General features: G+C 36.4%; 1 long non-coding RNA gene across 1 annotated transcript in view; it reads right to left on the reverse strand.

Moving 5' to 3' along the window:
- The window catches only part of LOC129533048 (uncharacterized), a 157,353-nt gene that overhangs the window by 30,654 nt on the left and 108,708 nt on the right, over window positions 1–17,991 (reverse strand). The window lies entirely within an intron of this gene.

The following is a 17,991-nucleotide window of genomic DNA, read 5'->3' on the forward strand; positions in this document are numbered from 1 at the left end:
TATTTATTTCAGCATGACAAAATATATATATAGTGCATGCATGTATATAATATGTGAATATATATACATGCAAACATGTATGCATACATACATATATAGATATATAAATAGATTTGAACAAGCTAATATGCAAATGTGATTGTTTAAAATGCAACAGTTATTTTATTTAAAAATATTTGTATGGAAACATCTTCAAACATACAGAAAAGTTTCAAGGATAATAATAGTATATAGTAAATATACATACTATTGTATTAGGGATTTTTAGAGAACCAGAATGAATGTGCATGTATATATATGCAAACAGAGATGAGCTACAAGTGAGAGACAGAGTAAGAGTGAGAGAAAGAGAGAGAGAGAGAAAGTGGTACTTATTCTAAGGAACTGGCTCACACAATTGTAGAGGTTAGCAACTCTGAAATCCACAAGGAAGGGCAGCAGGCTGGAAACTGAGGCAGAGTTCTTATGTTTCAATCTTGACTCAGATTTTTTTTAAATTCAAGAAGTCTTGATCTTTGCCCTTAAGGCTTTTAATTAATTTATTAAAGCTCACCCACTTTATGGAGGATAATCTGCTTTAGTTTAATTTCTACTGATTGAAATGTTAATCACAGTAACAAAAGACTTTCAGAGCAACGTCTGTGCTGCTAGTCTTTCACTACACAGTCACCATACACTAAGCAGGTTGACATACAATATTAACCCTCAAAACACTTTACACAATGTTTATGAATATTTGTATCTGTTTTTTCAATATCTATCTGCAATAGTTTTCTGGACCATTTGAGATTAAGCTGCATATATCATAGCATTTTATTCCTCAAATATTTCAAAGTGTATACCTAAGAATAAGAATGATCACTAGCATAATCATATACATTTATTAACTTCAGCAATTTTAATATTAATATTATATTTCTGTGTAATTTATTGTCCATATTCCAATTTATACAATACCTTGCTTATAGTGTTTTTTTCTACGTCAGTTTACTTGGTCCAATCCAAGATCAAGTATTAAACTTAGTTATTGTATCTTTTAGTCTCCTTCAATTTGAAATATTTCCACAGTTTTATCATGTCTTTTATATCATGGCCACTTTTTTTAAAAAAGTACAATTTCCACACCACCTTATTTTTTTTTTTCACAGAACTTTCTGCATTTTTATTTTGCCTTGTATTTTCTCTTGCTTGCAGACAGGTTGTGAATTCCTGGCAAGGATATTACAGATATGATCTCTTAAGTCCTCCTCAGGTTATCACATCTGGAGAGACAATATGTTCATCTGCCTTTTACTAATAATTTTAATCACTCAGTCAAGGTGTTGTCTGTATAGCTGCAATTTTTTTCTCTGGCAAATAAGAAATATGTAGAGAGATCTCATCAAGCCTACTTCTCATCAAATTCCTTTCTATATTTATAAGCCTTTGCTTTTTACCTGAACCAGTTTTTACAGCAATGTTGATTCTCCATGTCCAGAACTCCTTCTGTAAATTGGCCTTTACAAATCTACTGTAAGCAAGAGTTCTCCCTTCTCCTCATTCATTTGTTTGTTTAATATCCAATATGGACTCATGGGTTTCTAGTTTTTCATTGCTCTGTGCTCCCTTAGTGTCTTTCATTATTTTGGTATTCAAATCGTCTTATTTTTGGCTATTTAGAGCTCCTTCAGGCTACATCTCATGCACTGCATCAGTCTCCACCAGCCTTTAGAGTACTTCCTCACTTTCTGTTATAACAAGATGTCCCAGGATGATCTTTTGTCTATACTGTCCCAGCCTAGAATCAGCCATTTCAAGAAATGGCTCTGGTTCTTTTTAGGGGAAAGTGACAAATTATATTATGAGAAACTAAGATTGGAATTCCAGTTATGCCCATTGGTACTGGATTGTCTTTCTTCCTAAGTTCACTTTGTGGACAGAAATAGAAAATTTGTTCGTTTATACATATGAATATATATGCACAAAAATACATATACATGGTATCAAACTGATATTAAACTCAATTCCAACATGTCTTCTCAGAGACTTATTCTTATGTTTCCCCTTCTATATTGTGTATCATATATTCTGTAGTGAGGACTGTGGCTCCCCAAATCTCATTACATTTACTCATTTTCTCAATCTACAATACAAATAAATTTATTTTTAAGTGGATTCAACCATATCACTACCAAATATAAGTTCACTGAAAAGAATTCAGGAAACGTTTTCATTACTCCCCCACCAAATTTATCCTACTCAGAAATGAGGGCATACAGTCAAATTCTGTGTTCTTGGATTGCCTTGCTTCTTTTGTTTTTGTTTTTTCAAAGTGGCCATGTTAGTCATTTGAAATTCATTTATTTCTTTCAGTTTGATAACTGTTTTCAGTTTTACTTTATCTTCCCATTATTGTTGATGTATTGGAATATGTATACATTAACAACTTCCAAAAGCCAAAAACTACAGGAAAATATATCGTTACGAAAAATATAGTTATACAAATATATAGAGTCTCTGACATATCCTTCCCATCCCATTATCTACTTGCATGCAGCTTTCCATTTTCCTATGTTTTTTCTTACCTACATAAAAAGTAGCATTCTCTATATGCATTTTTGTCCTTATATCTTTTCATTGAATAATATCACCTGAAGTTATTCCATATTGGTCCATAGACTTTCTTCATTCTCTTACACCTTAATAGTACTACATTTTCTGTATGTATCATAAAATAAAAAAATCTTATAATGGAAATTTAGGTAGTTTCTATTATTTTTTACTTTAAAAAACCTTCATCTACAAGCAAAGAATAGTCATCTGCATATATATTACTTTGTGTTTGAAATATATCTTCAGGGTAAGTTTTTAAAAGTTGCATTTCTGGGTCAAATCATATTGCCTAAGTAATTTTGTGTTATATTGCCAAATTTAACTCAATAGGAACTGGCCTATTTTTACACGTGAATGAGAGTCTTTCAAGAACTGTCACCCAAAGTTTTATAAATACAAGTTTCTGATTTAGCTGATGTAATCAACTATCCCAATGTTACTTTTATTATGGGGAAAATAAAAATCTATACACCTGAGTAAGCTCTTCCAAAAATAGAGCACAATTTTCTAAATCCCTGGGAGGCAAAGAGTAGATAGTTGGCTCCTTCTTACCTTTCCCTGGAACAAAGAATTGCAGTGAAATTATCAGGCTCTCTATTAAAAAAAAAACCTCTTATTATTTTGAGATACGTCCCATCAATACCTAATTTATTGAGAGTTTTTAGCATTAAGGGCTGTTGAATTTTGTCAAAGGCCTTTTCTGCATCTATTGAGATAATCATGTGGTTTTTGTCTTTGGTTCTGTTTATATGCTGGAGTACGTTTATTGATTTGCATATGTTGAACCAGCCTTGCATCCCAGGGATGAAGCCCACTTGATCATGGTGGATAAGCTTTTTGATGTGCTGCTGGATTCGGTTTGCCAGTATTTTATTGAAAAAATGCTCATCGTCACTGGCCATCAGAGAAATGCAAATCAAAACCACAATGAGATACCATCTCACACCAGTTAGAATGGTGATCATTAAAAACTCAGGGAACAGCAGGTGCTGGAGAGCATGTGGAGAAATAGGAACACTTTTACACTGTGGGTGGGACTGTAAACTAGTTCAACTATTATGGAAGACAGTGTGGCAATTCCTCAGGGATCTAGAACTAGAAATACCATTTGACCCAGCCAACCCTGTTACTGGGTATATACCCAAAGGATTATAAATCATGCTGCTATAAAGACACATGCACACGTATGTTTATTGTGGCACTATTCACAATAGCAAAGACTTGGAACCAACCCAAATGTCCAACAATGATAGACTGGATTAAGAAAATGTGGCACATATACACCATGGAATACTATGCAGCCATAAAAAAGGATGAGTTCATGTCCTTTGTAGGGACATGGATGAAGCTGGAAACCATCATTCTCAGCAAACTATCACAAGGATAAAAAACCAAACAGCACATGTTCTCACTCATAGGTGGGAACTGAACAATGAGAACACTTGGACACAGGAAGGGGAACATCACATACTGGGGCCTGTTGTGGGGTGGGGGGAGGGGGGAAGGATAGCATTAGGAGATATACCTAATGTAAATGACCAGTTCATGGGTGCAGCACACCAACATGGCACACGTATACATATGTAACAAACCTACACCTTGTGCACATGTAACCTAGAACTTAAAGTATAATAAAAACATATATATATATAAAGTAAAAAAATAAAAAAGAAACAAACAAAGAAAGGATTGGCATGAGTAAACAAAAAGTAGACTAAGTCTTACCAGAGAAATATTCTAGCCCCTATTGAACATAGGATTTTATTGATTTAAGGTAATTAGCTACCATCACATTTTCCTACACTCTGGAAGAAGATGTCATTAACTACAGCATCTGTATTTTAATACATAATGTTGTATTCAATAAAACCATTATTACATGTGACATAAAAGAATAAGGCCAAAATATTTGTATAAACAAATAAAGAACAAAATGGTATAATTAATTAAAAGATGGAGAATTTTATGAGATTGTTAAGGTCTGTAAAAAGGTGACATTCTAAAATTTAAAAATATAGTATTTGATGTTAAGAATTATTATATGGATTTAATGAAACATTAGCAACAGCAGAATACACGATTAGTAAACTGGGAAATAAACAAATAGAATGTATTTAAAGAGTATATCCATACTTAAATACATGGAAAAAAATGACAAACATATAAACAACTTAAAGGTAGATGGGACATCATGAAAAAGTCTAACATAATTTCAGTTGAGGTGCTAGGAGGGCAACAGAATGAAAGCAGGGATAAAATAGAGTAAAAAAAAAAAAAGAAAGGCTGAAAAGATTCAAAACGTTGATTCAAGACCTCAGGTTACATATCCAAAAAGTTTTGCAACCCTCGAGCAAAGCAACACCTAGAAATACAATAGTAAGACTACTAAGAATCAAGGATGTATTGGACATTGGTTTTGGAAAATAATTTATGACTAAGTCCTTGAAATCATTTGCAACAAAAACAAAAATTGACAGGTGGGACCTAATTAAATTAAAGAGCTTCTGCCCAGGAAAAAAAAGTCAACAGAGTAAACACACAATCTACATAATGGGCTAATATCCAGAATCTTGAATGTGAACAGACACGTCTCAAAAGAAAACATATGGCAGGCACGGTGGCTTCTACCTATAATCCCAGCAATTTGGGAAGCTGAGGCAGGAAGATCCTTTGACCTCAGGAGTTTGAGATCAGCACGGCAAAATAAGGAAACCCCATCTCTGTAAAGAAAATTTTAAAATTAGCCAGGTATTGTGGTGCACTCCTCTAGTGTCAGCTACTTAGGAGGCTAAGGTGGGAGGACTGCTTGAGCCCAGGAGATGGAGGCTGTGGTGAGCCATGATCACACTAAAGCATTCCAGCCTGGGTGAAAGAGAGAGACCCTGTCTCAAAACAAAAAGCAAACAAACAAAAAAGACTGCTCAACATCACTAATCACTAATCATTAGATAAATGCAAATCAAAACAATGCGATATCATCTCACACTAATCAGAATGGCTATTATTATTTCTTACTTTAAGTTCTGGGATACATGTTTAGAATGTGCAGGTTTGTTACATAGGTATACATGTACCGTGGTTGTTTGCTGCACCTATCAACCTGTCATCTAGGTTTTAAGCCCCATGTCCATTAGGTACTTGTCTTAATTCTCTCCCTCTTCTTTCCTCCCACCCCCCAACAGGCCCCAGTGTGTGATGTTCCCCTCCCTGTGTCCATGTGTTCTCATTGTTCAACTCCCACTTATAAGTGAGAATATGTGGTGTATGGTTTTCTGTTCCTGTGTTAGTTTGGTGAGGATGATGGCTTCCAGCATTTCCATGTCCCTGCAAAGTACATGAATTCATTCTTTTTCACTTCTGCTTAGTATTCCATGTTGTGTATGTGCCACATTTTCTTTATCCAGTCTATCATTGACGGGCATTTGGGTTGGCTCCAAGTCTTTGCTATTGTAAATAGCGTTGCAATACACATACCATGTGCATGTGTCTTTATAGTAGAATGATTTGTAATCCTTTGTGTATATACCCATTAATAGGATTGCTGGGTCAAATGGTATTTCTGGTTCTAGATCCTTGAGGAATTGCCACACTGTCATCCACAATGTTTGAACTAATTTACACTCCCACCAACAGTGTAAAAGCATTCCTATTTCTCCACAGCCTTGCCAGCATTTGTTGTTTCCTGATTTTTTTTAAGAGCTTCCTTCTACTTTATTGTATACTATCCTTAATACATGGTTTCCAGCTCACAGTCCAAGATAGAAACATTAAAACTGCTGTTCGCCTTCCAAAAAATATTGATTCCATAGAAAAGGGACAGTTGTGAGCCACTGGCAGTCAATACTTTCTTTTCTTTTTTTTTTTAAATTTTGTTATTATTATACTTTAAGTTTTAGGGTACATGTGCACAATGTGCAGGTTTGTTACATATGTATACATGTGCCATGTTGGTGTGCTGCACCCATTAACTCGTCACTTAGCATTAGGTATATCTCCTAATGCGATCCCTCACCCCTCCCCCCACCCCACAACAGGCCCCAGTGTGTGACGTTCCCCTTCCTGTGTCCATGTGTTCTCATTGTTCAGTTCCCACCTATGAGTGAGAACATGCAGTGTTTGGTTTTTTGACCTCGCGATAGTTTGCTGAGAATGATGGTTTCCAGCTTCACCCATGTCCCTACAAAGGACATGAACTCATCCTTTTTTATGGCTGCATAGTATTCCATGGTGTATATGTGCCACATTTTCTTAATCCAGTCTATCATTGTTGGACATTTGGGTTGGTTCCAAGTCTTTGCTATTGTGAATAGTGCCACAATAAACATACGTGTGCATGTGTCTTTATAGCAGCATGATTTATAATCCTTTGGGTATATACCCAGTAATGGGATGGCTGGGTCAAATGGTATTTCTAGTTCTAGATCCCTGAGGAATCGCCAAACTGTCTTCCACAATGGTTGAAGCAGTTTACAGTCCCACCAACAGTGTAAAAGTGTTCCTATTTCTCCACATCCTCTCCATCACCTGTTGTTTCCTGACTTTTTAATGATCGCCATTCTAACTGGTGTGAGATGGTATCTCATTGTGGTTTTGATTTGCATTTCTCTGATGGCCAGTGATCATGAGCATTTTTTCATGTGTTTTTTGGATGCATAAATGTCTTCTTTTGAGAATTGTCTGTTCATATCCTTAGCCCACTTTTTGATGGGGTTGTTTGATTTTTTCTTGTAAATTTGTTTGAGTTCATTGTAGATTCTGGATTATTAGCCCTTTGTCAGATGAGTAGGTTGCAAAAATTTTCTCCCATTCTGTAGGTTGCCTGTTCACTCTGATGGTAGTTTCTTTTGCTGTGCAGAAGCTCTTTAGTTTAATTAGATCCCATTTGTCAATTTTGACTTTTGTTGCCATTGCTTTTGGTGTTTTAGACATGAAGTCCTTGCCCATGCCTATGTCCTGAATGGTATTGCCTAGGCTTTCTTCTAGGGTTTTTATGGTTTCAGGTCTAACATTGAAGTCTTTAATCCATCTTGAATTAATTTTTGTATAAGGTGTAAGGAAAGGATCCAGTTTCAGCTTTCTACATATGGCTAGCCAGTTTTCCCAGCACCATTTATTAAAAAGGGAATCCTTTCCCCATTGCTTGCTTTTGTTAGGTTTTTCAAAGATCAGATAGTTGTAGATATGTGGCATTATTTCTGAGGGCTCTTTCCTGTTCCATTGGTCTATATCTCTGTTTTGGTACCAGTACCACGCTGTTTTGGTTACTGTAGCCTTGTAGTATAGTTTGAAGTCAGGTAGCGTGATGCCTCCAGCTTTGTTCTTTTGGCTTGGGATTGACTTGGCAATGCGGGCTCTTTTTTGGTTCCATATGAACTTTAAAGTAGTTTTTTTCCAATTCTGTGAAGAAAGCCATTGGTAGCTTGATGGGGATGGCATTGAATCCATAAATTACCTTGGGCAGTATGGCCATTTTCATGATATTGATTCTTCCTGCCCATGAGCATGGAATGTTCTTCCATTTGTTTGTATCCTCTTTTACTTCATTGAGCAGTGGTTTGTAGTTCTCCTTGAAGAGGTCCTTCACATCCCTTGTAAGTTGGATTCCTAGGGATTTTATTCTCTTTGAAGCAATTGTGAATGGGAGTTCACTCATGATTTGGCTCTCTGTCTGTTATTGGTGTATAAGAATGCTTGTGATTTTTGCACACTGATTTTGAATCCTGAGACTTCGCCGAAGTTGCTTATCAGCTTAAGGAGATTTTGGGCTGAGACAATAGGGTTTTCTAGATATACAATCATGTCATCTGCAAACAGAGACAATTTGACTTCCTCTTTTCCTAATTGAATGCCCTTTATTTCCTTCTCCTGCCTGATTGCCCTGGCCAGAACTTCCAACACTATGTTGAATAGGAGTGGTGAGAGAGGGCATCCCTGTCTTGTGCCAGTTTTCAAAAGGAATGCCTCCAGTTTTTGTCCATTCAGTATGATATTGGCTGTGGGTTTGTCATAGATAGCTCTTACTATTTTGAGATACATCCCATCAATACCTAATTTATTGAGAGTTTTTAGCATGAAGTGTTGTTGAATTTTGTCAAAGGCCTTTTCTGCATCTATTGAGATAATCATGTGGTTTTTGTCATTGGTTGTGTTTATATGCTGGATTACATTTATTGATTTTCGTATGTTGAACAAGCGTTGCCTCCCAGGGATGAAGCCCACTTGATCATGGAGGATAAGCTTTTTGATGTGCTGCTGGATTCAGTTTGCCAGTATATATTGATGATTTTTGCATCAATGTTCATCAAGGATATTGATCTAAAATTCTCTTTTTTTGTTATGTCTCTGCCAGGCTTTGGTATCAGGATGATGCTGGCCTCATAAAATGAGTTAGGGAGGATTCCCTCTTTTTCTATTGATTGGAATAGTTTCAGAAGGAATGGTAACAGCTCCTCCTTGTGCCTCTGATGGAATTCAGCTGTGAATCCATCTGGTCCTGGACTTTTTTTGGTTGGTAAGCTATTAATTATTGCCTCAATTTCAGAGCCGGTTATTGGTCTATTCAGAGATTCAATTTCTTCCTGGTTTAGTCTTGGGAGAGTGTATGTGTGGAGGAATTTATGCATTTCTTCTAGATTTTCTAGTTTATTTGCGTAGAGGTGTTTATAGTATTCTGTGATGGTAGTTTGTATATCTGTGGGATCGGTGGTGATATCCCTTTTGTCATTTTTTATTGCGTCTGTTTGATTCTTCTCTCTTTTCTTCTTATTTATTCTTGCTAGTGGTCTATCAATTTTGTTGATCTTTTCAAAAAACCAGCTCCTGGATTCATTGATTTTTGAAGGGTTTTTTGTGTCTCTATTTCCTTCAGTTCTGTTCTGATCTTAGTTATTTCTTGCCTTCTGCTAGCTTTTGAATGTGTTTGCTCTTGCTTCTCTAGTTCTTTTAATTGTGATGTTAGGGTGTCAATTTTAGATCTTTCCTGCTTTCTCTTGTGGGTATTTAGTGCTATAAATTTCCCTCTACACACTGCTTTGAATGTGTCACAGAGATTCTGGTATGTTGTGTCTTTGTTCTCGTTGGTTTCAAAGAACATCTTTATTTCTGCCTTCATTTTGTTATGTACCCAGTAGTCGTTCAGGAGCAGGTTGTTCAGTTTCCATGTAGCTGAGCAGTTTTGAGTGAGTTTCTTAATCCTGAGTTCTAGTTTGATTGCACTGTGGTCCGAGAGACAGTTTGTTTTAATTTCTATTCTTTTACATTTGCTGAGGAGAGCTTTACTTCCAAGTATGTGGTCAATTTTGGAATAGGTGTGGTGTGGTGCTGAAAAGAATGTATATTCTGTTGATTTGGGGTGAAGAGTTCTGTAGATGTCTATTAGGTCCGCTTGGTGCAGAGCTGAGTTCAATTCCTGGACATCCTGGTTAACTTTCTGTCTCGTTGATCTGTCTAATGTTGACAGTGGGGTGTTAAAGTCTCCCATTATTATTGTGTGGGAGTCTAAGTCTCTTTGTAGGTCACTAAGGACTTGCTTTATGAATCTGGGTGCTCCTGTATTGGGTGCATATATATTTAGGATAGTTAGCTCTTCTTGTTGAATTGATCTCTTTACCATTATGTAATGGCCTTCTTTGTCTCTTTTGATCTTTGTTGGTTTAAAGTCTGTTTTATCTGAGACTAGGATTGCAACCCCTGCCTTTTTTTGTTTTCCATTTGCTTGGTAGATCTTCTTCCATCTCTTTATTTTGAGCCTATTTGTGTCTCTGCACATGAGATGGGTTTCCTGACTACAGCACACTGATGGGTCTTGACTCTTTATCCAATTTGCCAGTCTGTGTCTTTTAATTGGAGCATTTAGCCCATTTACATTTAAGGTTAGTATTGTTATGTGTGAATTTGATCCTGTCATTATGATGTTAGCTGGTTATTTTGCTCGTTAGTTGAGGCAGTTTCTTCCTAGCCTTGATGGTCTTTACAATTTGGCATGTTTTTGCAGTGGCTGTTACCGGTTGTTCCTTTCCATGTTTAGTGCTTCCTTCAGGAGCTGTTTTAGGGCAGGTCAAATAATTGCCATTCTAACTGGAGTGAGATATTATCTAATTGTGGTTTTGATTTTTGCATTTCTCTAATGACCAGTGATGATGAGCTTTTATTTGTATGTTTGTTGGCTGCATGAATGTCTTCTTTTGAGAGGTGTCTATTCATGTCCTTTGCCCACTTTTTGATTTTTTTTTTCTTGTAAATTCGTTTAAGTTCCTTATAGATTCTGGTTATTAGACCTTTGTCGGATGGGTAGCTTGGAAAAATTTTCTCCCATTCTGTTGGTTGCCTGTTCACTCTGATGATAGTCTCTTTTGCTGTGCAAAAGCTCTTTAGTTTAATTAGATCCCATTTGTCTATTTTGGCTTTTGCTGCCATTGTTTTTAGTGTTTTAGTCATGAAGTCTTTGCCCATGCCTATGTCCTTAATGGTATTGCCTACATTTTCTTCTAGGGTTTTTATGGTTTTAGGTCTTAAATTTAAGTGTTTAATCCATCTTGAGTTAATTTTTGTACAAAGTGCAAGGAAGGGGTCCAGTTTCCGATTTCTGCATATGGCCACTGAATGGCTATTATTAAACAGTCAAAAAACAACAGATGTTGGCAAAGTTACAGAGAAGAAGGAATACTTTATACGCTGCTGGTAGGAATGTAAATTAGTTTAGCTGCTGTGAAAAGGAGTTTGAAGATTTCTCAAAGAACTTAAAACAGAACTACAATTCAACCCAGCAATCCCAATATTGTGTATATACCCAAAGGAAAATAAATTGTTCTACCAGACAGACACATGTAATCATAGCTTCATCACAGCACTAATCAAAATACCAAAGGGATATCAACCAATATACCCATCAACTGTAGACTCAAAATAATGTGGTACATATTCACAATGGAATAGTATGCAGCCAGAAAAATGAATAAAATCATGTTCTCTGCAGCAACATGGATGCAGCTGGAGGCTATTATCCTAAGTGAACTAATGGAGAAGCCATTAAATATACATGAACACCACAAAGATGGATACAAGACACCGAGGACTGCTTGAAGGAGGAGGATATGAGGATGGTGTGGGTTGGAAAGTTACCTATCAGATACTATGCTCACTACCTTGGTGATGGGATCCTTTACACATCAAGGCTCAGTGACGCACAATTTACCCGTGTAACAAATCTGTAAAAGTATCACCTGGGCAGGGTGTGGTGGCTCACGCCTGTAGTCCCAACACTTTGGAAGGCCGAGGTGGGTGGATTACCTGAGGTCAGGAGTTCGAGACCAGCCTGGCCAACATGGTGAAACCCCGTTTCTACTAAAAATGCAAAAATTAGCTGGGCATGGTGGAGGGCACCTATAATCCCAGCTACTTGGGAGGCTCAGGCAGGCAAATCAATTGAACCCTTGAGGCGGAGGTTGCAGTGAGCCAAGATTGAGCCATTGCACTTGAACTTGGGCGACAAGAACGAAACTCCGTCTCAAAAAGAAAAGTATCATCTGAACCTAAAATGAAATTAGAAAAAAGAGACAGAAAATCTTAAAAGTAGCCAGAAAACATTGTACATTAATTTCAGAGGAGTAATTTTAAGTCACCAGAAATTTGTTCTATACAAATTATGTCCCTAATGACAATGGAATGGTATTCTTTAAATAATAAAAGGAAATAAATACCTATCTAGAATTCTATGCCCAAGGAAATATTCTTAAAATTGAAGCTACAATAATAAAGTGTTTCAGACAAAAATCTAACAGCATTTGCTACAAGATAACCTGAAATTAAATAAATCAAAAGGAAGTTAAGACTGAAGAAAAATGACCCCAAATGGAAACAAACAGAACTGCAGGAAGAATGAGAAAGAAAATAAAAAGAGAATATATAAATGAATAGTGAGAAAGTAAGTAAAGTTAAAAAATAATAGTAGTACTTTTGTGGCTTTAAAACTATTTGGAACAATGACTCAAAATAAGAGAAGGAGAAAATGGAGTATATTGTTCTCTTTTTATCAAAATTAATAAAAATAATAATGTATATTAAGTGACAATGAGTAAAAATTAAATGGTTTAATATCTAAAATAACTTTAAAAATAATAATGTATACATAGCAAATTAGTAAAATGAAATAAAAATTCTATAAATTATTTGAAAAATCTGAATATAGGCCAGACAAGAAATGAATAGAAGTATAAAGTAAGTGAGCCTAACATAGGAAGAGTAGAATTTAGTTACAATATTAATTTTAAAGAAAACAGTCAATGATAAGATTAAACATGCCCTAGAAATGCCAGTTTTCTCTTTTTTTACAGGTTGAAAAGATCTGGGCAGGTGATGTCTTTTTAAATCTGCGTAAATTATCAGAAGACAAAACAAAAATAGTTTCCCAAATTACCAGCTAGATCATTTACATTTATATTTATGCTTACATTTATTTTTCTTCTCGAAATAAATAACATATTTAAATAACTCTGAAATCATAAACTCATTTCAATTAAACTCTTTTCTAAAACAATTATGGAGAATTTATGTACTGCCCAAATTCTTTGTTATTAAGAAGGCAATATAATAACATTCTGGTTTCTGAAGTTGTAGAATCCATCTTTGAAGCATTTGAAAACTAAAATGTTTCTCCAAAAAGTGTATCCGAATGTTGCCTAAAATACTGAGATTATTTTAGATAAGGGCTTCTCAGTCAGTATGCTGTTACCATTTCAGGCCCAATAATTCTTTGTTTTGGGGGCCTCTCCTGTGCATTATGAGATGTTTAGCAGGATCCCTGGCCTCCACTCACTAAATGTTAATAGCATCCTCCTAGTCATAACAAGCGAACTATGTCTCTAGACATTGTCAAAATTTCCCTTGAGGGAAAAATTACCTCTTGTTGAAAACAATTGCCGCAGATGATCTATAATCATTTACTACAATGCTGAAGATAACTATCATCTTTAGTTCCAGGGTTGACTGACTTAATTCACGTTATGCTAATTCTCCAAAAACCTTAGACATCTTCATTAAAATAGCACATAAATTATAAGGCATCCCTGAACAATTTTTACAAAAATAACTTATTTTGAGAAGGTGTTGCGTTGATGTTGAAAGAATAAGAGCATCAAATTTTTAAACTATATGTAGAAAATATTCTGCATTTGAAAAAGAAACAGAACTAAATCATATTTCTACAGAAATTCTTGGAACTTTTGTACTTTTGTGTAAAGATCAATTATGACAGACTAATATGAAATTTGACCTTTATTTGGAAGAAATCTGTCACAGGTTGTCATTGATTACATGAAAAATTATAAACGTTCTGTACTAAACAGGAACATTATCAGCATTTACAGTGACTGCACATCTGCCTAGTGAGATTCCAGTCATACTTAATATCACCCTGATGCCTGATTTGGAAACAAACTTACACTTTCTCTAAAAGCAAGAACAAAGAATTTGGACTATAAAAACAGGTTCCTGGAATCTTACCATATTTGGATTTTTTTCACTGGTAATTTTACTTCAAACATAATCTTGTTCATTAGCATGCATATTTCTTATGTACATCGTTTTTCATATATTAATTTTTGAATGGATATTGACTAATTATTAGAAGGCGGGTGTTGTGATAGGTGGATGTAAACTGAATAAAATTAAAATGTCTGACATTTAATGGAAGGCATAGGCAAGTACATAAAGTGTCACATCTGATAAAGCATCTAAAATCATAAATTCTTTTTCAGGACTAATTCTATCTTTAATATAAGTGTTCTATTGATTTGTTTCTCAAAATATGAGTTATAATAAGAATTGAAAATTTAAAGAGCTTTGAACAGTTGGTGGAGTATTTCAGTTTCTTCAAACTAGGTATGTGTATACCTGAGAGTAAATGAAAATACTTTTTAAAAGGATAAGAAATTTTCAGGAAAGAAAAAGTTTAAAAGATATTCAGGTCTTAAGTAAAGTCATTGTATAATTAAAAGGTACACATTGATAATTTCTGTTATGCCTTATCTAGAATACCTATGAGTGAGAGAAGCAGGATGAGGCAGAGGAAGAATTTGAACTACAATGCACCTGCAACACAGACCTTAGCTGATGGCACTTCAGAGATATCCCAAATTGGGACAAGAAGATTGGGTCTTCGAACCTCTGTGAGGACCAATTTTGGGAAGTGGGCTGGCCCTAAGAGAAGTTTTAACTATGACAGAAGCCTTTCAATGAGGGAGTTCCTTGAGAGTCTCACCTGTGAGCTGCCTTCCAGGATTGAATGTGAATCTAGGGCAAAGCTACAGCATCCACTGCATACCATCCCCTGACTAGTTAGAATCCATGTGCTTTGCATGGTATGTTTACTCTATTTGGGAACATACTCTCCAAGACTCTGGCTGGTATCGTTTCTGGACAACTTATAAGAGGAAGGTTAATGGGGAAAAAAATAAGTTCATATAGCCACAGCTAATTTCACAGCTGCAACTATTTTTTAAATTATTGTTTGCCTCCTTCTGATACATATTTTAAATTTGTTTCATTGTTGCCTAGAATCCTGGCTGATTTGGGTAGCTTACCTATCAAGGTGACCCAGATTTGCATACCTGAGAGGTTTGAGCCCTTTGATTTTTCATGTCCTTCTGAGATCTTTGATGTTGTGCTTGCTCACATACCATCAAAATTGGGCAGAGCAAGTCAACTAGATGCTCCAGGGGATTAATTTGGCAAACACTGTCTTCTCTGCCTCTATTGTATCAGACCAACCCTACCTATTCCTGATTACCAAAAACAATTATTCTTGACAGCATACCTCATTTTATTGGCTTTGACGTATGCACAACGAACCCCAAAGGGCCACGTGGCAGCCGTAGGTTAAGTTTAGTCAGCCTTCCGCAAATATTCAACCTCTGAGAATCACAAGATCTAGGACTGCAGTTTTAGGGTCAGGACACTCAAATTATTTAGATAAGTCACTGAAGTGAGGCTACTAAGGGCTATTGTAATTGGAACACCTTGATTCCAGACATATGTAGTCTACCTAATTAGGGATACAGCACCATATAAAAGTCATATCTCTCTCATAACTCCATCTGCTTGCCTCTTTACCAGATCTCCTTGTCCCAAAGTGTTTAATCTTTCTTCTCCCAAGTCCTGATCAATCAGCAAAGCCATTCACTATTTCCCAGGAAATAGTCTCATAATAATCACCTCCTCCACCTTTCAAAGTCTGAGAAAATACATCTGCCAGTTCAATCCTTTCCACAGTAGCCCTTCTCATTTTGCATCAGCATTGTTGAAAATTTAATAATTGTAGTCCAACAGCAAGCCAGTGGGATGTGGTACTCTACCTTTCACCTGTGATGGGATCCTCATTTCCTGCTTGCCTGTAGGTGATTTAGCTGTAAGGTATCATTTTAGGGTCTGCTTTCTAGAAACCAGACTGCTACCAACTTCCAAAAATCACACATGGTATATTTAGGAATGCTCTCAGGAACAGTACCAGTAAGACATTAGAAGACTGACAAAAGGGAGAAGTTGAGCTGTGATGTAGTTCGAGACTTCAGGTAGTCCCATGAGGGGTCCATCAGAGATGCTTCTAATTTAGAAATTAACCCAGCTGGGCTTGGTGGCTCACGCCTGTAATCCCAGCACTTTGGGAGGCCGAGGCAGGCGGATCACCTGAGGTCAGGAGTTTGAGACCAGCCTGACCAACATGGAGAAACCTCATCTCTACTAAAAATACAAAAAATTAGCCGGGCGTGGTCATGCATGTCTGTAACCCCAACTACTCGGGAGGCTGCAGCAGGAGAATCACTTGAACCTGGGAGGCAGGGGTTGTGGTGAGCCAAGATCACACCGTTGCATACCAGCCTGGGCAACAAGAGCAAAACTCTGTCTAAAAAAACAAAAAAAAAGAAAGAAAGAAAGAAAAAGAAATTAACGAATTATGTAGGTTATTCCATTGCTCAAGTTTGAAAAGCCAATGACTTAAGATAGCAAACATTACCATATGTATTAGCTACCTAAGGATGCCATAACAAATTGCCACAGACTTCACAGCTTAAAACCACAGAAACATATTCTCTTAGAATCTGTTTCATCATTTTATCCAAGCTTCTGAGGGCTCCTGGCAATTCTTGACATTCCTTGGCTTACACACTTGATAACTTCAATCTCTGCCTCTATCTTCATATGTCTTTCTTCTCTCTGTGTCTGTCTTTTCCTTCTCTGTCACTTATAAAAACACCAGCCATGGGATTCCAGGCACATCCTAACTCAGCATATCTCATCTCAAGACCCTAACCTTAATGGCATCTGTAAAGACTTCTTACTTCAAATAATGTCATTTGTCAAGGTTCTGCCTGAACACACGTTTTGAAGTCCAGCCACTATTTAATCTGCTACACTCTAGAAGAGTGGTTCTCTGATTTCAGAGTGCATGAGAATCCCCTGGTGTGTTCACTAAAAATGTAAAATTCCATACACAGACATTCTGTGACTGAATTCTAAATTCTTAATGCCGGTGGCCCTTCAGAAACATTTTATAAAACACTGTTCTTGAAAACATGGACAACTTTACTAGCATAAGACAATTACTTCTGTATTTGATGATAGGGTTACTGGAATGGTTTATGTTTTAACATGTCACTGGTTGAGGATAACACTTAAAGAGTGTCTTATGTTCTTCTACTACAACACACATAAAGACTGCAGCTACTACTGCAGGATATGCTGCTGTAACAATCAAGGCATTGAAAACTATAATACTTCTTGTAGTGAACAGCACTGTTTTTATTTTATTTGAAAGCCAGTTTTAGATGGTAGTGTCGTTTGCTAATGCCAGTGGATCTTTGGTGGCAAACACGGCTCATTGGCTGATTTTTAAAACTTCTGGGTTTCTAAGTTGTCATCCACAGGTAAAAAAGACTGACTCTTTGGATTGAGTAAGTGATACTTAGGCACTGAATTTGATGTTTCAAAAAATATATATGACTTTATGTTATATCTCTCTGTATTAGTTTATTCTCATGCTGCTGATAAAGACATACCTGAGAATGGGTAATTTATAAAGACAAAGAGGTTTAATGGACTCACAGTTCCACATAGCTGGGAAGGCCTCACAATCATGGCGGAAGGTGAAACACACATCTTACATGGCAGCAGACAAGAGAGAATGAGAGGCCAAGCAAAAGGGGTTTCCCCTTATAAAACCATCAGCTCTCTTACCACGAGAGCTGTAGGAGAGAAACCACCTCCATAATTCAATTATCTTCCACCAGGTCTCTCCCACAACACAAGGGGATTATGGGAGCTATAATTCAAGATGAGATTTGGGTGGGGACACAGCCAAACCATACCATTTTGCCCCAGCCTCTCCTGAATCTCATGTCCTATTAT

This window comes from Gorilla gorilla, chromosome 3, assembly GCF_029281585.2.
Source record: "Gorilla gorilla gorilla isolate KB3781 chromosome 3, NHGRI_mGorGor1-v2.1_pri, whole genome shotgun sequence".
Taxonomy (NCBI): Eukaryota; Metazoa; Chordata; class Mammalia; order Primates; family Hominidae; genus Gorilla; species Gorilla gorilla.